We start from the raw sequence: 4,619 nt of genomic DNA on the forward strand, positions 1-4,619 counted from the left end.
GTATACCTGACATACATATGATAAACTACGTATACCTGACATACATATGATAAACTATGTATACCTGACATACATATGCATGGAATACATCACATTGTCTTTGTTGATAGATATATAGAGAACATCTCAAATGAGTTTTCTTTTCATGAGATTAATGAAATGGGTCTCAAAGTTTACATTTTAACAAGACTCTGCATGCCTTACTAAATAGAAAACTTTGGGACATGTTACACAACCTCATAGGAAATACCAAATTGTTATCTCATTATATATGAATAGATGTGAAAATTCTCCCCATCACCAACTTTACTTTTTTATATATATAATAATGATGTTTCTGATGCCAAAACTGACCTATCTTGTCTATTGTTGTCATTGTGGGGCAATCTTTAGCGACATTTTGTACGGTTACATGTGATGACCTATCTTGTCTATTGTTGTTATTGTGGGGGCATCTTTAGCGACATTTTGTATGGTTACATGTGATGGCCTATCTTGTCTATTGTTGCCATTGTGGGGCAATCTTTAGCGATATTTTTTATGGTTACATGTGATGACCTCTCTTGTCTATTGTTGTTATTGTGGGGGCATCTTTAGCGATATTTTGTATGGTTACATGTGATGGCCTATCTTGTCTATTGTTGTCGTTGTGGGGCAATCTTTAGCGATATGTTGTATGGTTACATGTGATGACCTCTCTTGTCTATTGTTGTTATTGTGGGGTCATCTTTAGCGATATTTTGTATGGTTACATGTGATGATCTATCTTGTCTATTGTTGGCATTGGGGGGTCATCTTTAGCGATATTTTGTATTGTTACATGTGATGACCTATCTTGGCTATTGTTGTCATTGTGGGGTTATCTTTAGCGACATTTTGTACGGTTACATGAGATGACCTATCTTGTCTATTGTTGTTATTGTGGGGGCATCTTTAGCGATATTTTGTATGGTTACATGTGATGGCCTATCTTGTCTATTGTTGTCGTTGTGGGGCAATCTTTAGCGACATTTTGTACGGTCACATGTGATGGTCTATTGTTGTCATTGTGGGGTCATCTGTAGCGATATTTGTATGGTTACATGTGAAGACCTATCTTGTCTATTGTTGTTATTGTGGGGTCATCTTTAGCGATATTTTGTATGGTTACATGTGATGACATATAGTGGATTCACTAAATATATTAAGAACAGTGTCAACTTCTACCTGTCCAAACACCTTTCATAATGTTTTACATCTAACTTTTGTGTGCTGCAATCCGTAAAATGTATATTTCAATTGAAATTAATTGGACTAGCTATTATTTCCTCCTGACTAATAGGGTCCTTACAACGACCCCTGCAGGGCCCTCAAGTCTTCAAATATAATATTTCAAACACCATAGTTGATGGACAATATTTCTACATTATTTTTAATTGTCAGTAACAAACAAAACTTTTCACAGACCAGCCGATACTAAAATATGGAAGCAAGTTTGTTGTATTTTGTTGTTTCCTAGCTAATACCCACAACGATAGCTTTTACCCACAAGGAGTGAGTGGTATTAAACAAATGTAATCCCATTAAATTCCTTAATCTGATGGGTTTTTTTTGCGACAACAGGTTATCAGTCTATTGTTAAATTCAGTGACTTCTATCTAACAAATCAATATGGCCTAGAAAGAATACAAAACAGATGTAGTGGTATTTTGTAAGAAACGAGGATGTATTATCAGAGTATTCCTATAAAACAGGGAGATCTGCATTGGCAATATAAGGATTTTGTTAAATGTGACCTTTGTGTTTATCTAAAGGCTTGGCTAAATTAAAATATATCGTTAATGAAATATTGTGTACACTTTTGTTATATATGTCTTATACAAAAAGAAAGGCTGGAGTGAGGATTGTCTTAAAAATTCCCATAACTTCCATGGCTTCCACTAGGGTAAAATATCTATATTGCAAAGAAAAAAATAATATTTTGACTTTTTATGGATTTTTAATGTGATGTTATAATCAATAATATCAATTTTTATTTATACAATAGAGCTAACAGCAGAGGAAATATAAACATTTCTTAACAGTCAGATTAAAATCTGTGTTTCCATGTATGGACTGTGCTATTTTTTTTTATTGTAAATTAAACTTTCATTAAGATGGATATTCTATTGCAAAAGTGAAGAATTCTGAGTTGATCACAGGTTTACAACTGTTGGGGAGAAACAAATTTCATTCTTGACAATCTGATCCATGTTTCAATCTCCTGATGACTATCAACACAGAATATTGGACCCCAGGGATCAGTACCAGTCCATCGACACCTTACTAAGTTCTCCTATCAACATATTATGGTAATCAAAGCACAGAGCAATGTGACATAGACGACCAGTTGATGTGCCTCGGTCATGACCCTGTATGGCATACCAATCCTCGACCAAATGGTTATGACATAATCTATCGCGATGTCAACTCGTTGACAGATCACACCGGGCACATCTGTCGGGGAGGTTAGCCACGCTGTTCACAGCTGTGTTCAGAACTATGCTCATATTCAACGCACATATTTACCAAAATTATATCTTAAAAAGCAGAAAATGATCCTCATTTTTGCATTAATGCTGCAAATTCGATATCTACTTTCAATTTCCGAACATGGGACCCCATGTTTTGGCTGTTCTGTTTAGCTCCCCACCCCATATCACACGCATGCGTAGTAAACTTGCATTGAACTACTGTTATGGTTGATTAGGCAAGATTTCTGTGTATTTCTCGCTTTGTAAAAGAAAGAATTATACCTTAAAACATCCTCTTAAGAATTGCTTGTATGTTAAATATACCTTACACACGTATGCGTTAATCCATGACTGTCTTATTGCAACGAAATCGACCTTCTTTCCGCACCGATAGCAGAATGTGCCCTGCAGCGACACACAATATCCAATGACCTTCTTTCACTTCCTAGCTGTTTTTGGTTTATAAATATGGCCGATCAAGATCTCCAAACATGTAAAGGCATCAAATGAACAATATAAAGTAAAATCAAAGGTGCAAAATGTACAGAATCATTCATAGTTACCCTGCTGTTTGCGAAAGGACCTCCCGACGTTGGACCTGTCATCGCAAGTTCAGAACGGAAATGACTGTATGGATACTAATACAAGAACCGGAAACGGAATGAGAAGATTGTTCGGATTAAGCCGGATGTGCGTAGATGAGTGTGCACTTTGTACTCTATAGTAGTAGCCCTTATCCTGGTGGCGTACACATGTTAAATTATTAAATGAAAATTAACAAAGCCGTTTTATGTCATTTTTCATTAATTTGTTTGGAAAATTCCCACTCCACAATCATAGCCTGACTATACTATCGGGACTCCCATTACAAGGACAGAAATATCATTATTCATTATCAAACATACATTTGTATTTGTGTATTTTGTGTAAAACTGTTTTAAATACATCAGAAATCATTCAAGGATAAAGATGAAAATACAATAAAATTTTAAACATTTATTTGAAGAACATTTCTCGTATTAGATCCAGAATAGAATCCGTTGCTTTCGTAAACAGTTTTTCCACGTACACATATATATTGAATGCTATAACTTAATTTGTAAATCGATCAAAGTCCGTAATGTTAGCTGTCTATATACATATATATATATATGTTGCGATATTGCACAGTTTAGTAGAATATATCTCACTTAATTTGTTATGAGAGAATTCGAACCAAGATAATTCTAGGTGCACTGAATAAAATAAGGTTTAATTGGACCCTATCTGAAAAAAATCCATAACTAATAAACGAATAAATAAATACAAAAACAAACAGCTGCAATCACCTTTTAGAGTTACTATAGAAAGTTTGCTTAGGACAACAAAATTTGGTCGATATGAACCAGATGAAATCTCCACTACGAGCTATGAATAACGACAATTTTTCAAGTTTACTACTATCAGTCATTTAAACAACTGCAGAGTGGTAGATTCGAAGTTTAGAAGTGAAATAGTTAATCGGTCAACAAACAGGTGTTTTAAGATAGAACAAGATTTCTTTTTGAAATTTTTGTAGTTTTGCTCAAGTCCCAGGGCCAATTGGTGTCTAATCATTGCGGCTTGTAACAACTTAACTTGACAAAACTGATAGCAGTGGGAACCTCTGTATATCTTACACCATATAAATCATAAATAAGGACGGTACTGACACTTCATAAAATGTTGGCATAACAAGACTATTTATATAACCAAGTTTTGGCAACATTTCAAACTACTTGACAATGACGATTCTGTTTTTCTCCTTGTTATTGTGCTATTTTCAATTACCGACTTGGATTGTCTTATCACAAATATCTTGTAAGGATTTCGTAAATCTTGGGACTTGAGCAAGACTACCAGATAATGAATGCTTACTTTATACGATATTAGCATCTAAAATATTTTCTATGATTTGAGCAGGACTTATTAAAGTAGTATTGGAGATATTTACTCTTCGACTTGAAATTGATGCTTTCTTATGATATTGGTTCCTAAACCCATTTCTTCGATTTGAGTAACACCACTACTTGTAGTACTACAGGGTATATATAAACTCGGACTTGACTAAGGCTATTTGTTGTTCTTCACTCTTGTATATAAACGAGA

At 34.5% G+C, this 4,619-nt stretch overlaps 1 protein-coding gene across 1 annotated transcript in view; it reads right to left on the reverse strand.

The window, feature by feature from the left end:
* LOC110453988 (zinc finger protein 93-like) overlaps positions 1-3,120 on the reverse strand; it is a 16,879-nt gene extending 13,759 nt beyond the window's left edge. The window contains exon 1 of the mRNA XM_021503258.1: positions 3,056-3,120. The gene's annotated coding sequence lies outside the window, so the exon portion shown is untranslated. The remainder of the gene's footprint in view (positions 1-3,055) is intronic.
* Between the last annotated feature and the right edge of the window lie 1,499 nt (positions 3,121-4,619).

The sequence above is a fragment of the Mizuhopecten yessoensis genome, unplaced genomic scaffold (assembly GCF_002113885.1).
Source record: "Mizuhopecten yessoensis strain PY_sf001 unplaced genomic scaffold, ASM211388v2 scaffold7597, whole genome shotgun sequence".
Lineage (NCBI taxonomy): Eukaryota > Metazoa > Mollusca > Bivalvia > Pectinida > Pectinidae > Mizuhopecten > Mizuhopecten yessoensis.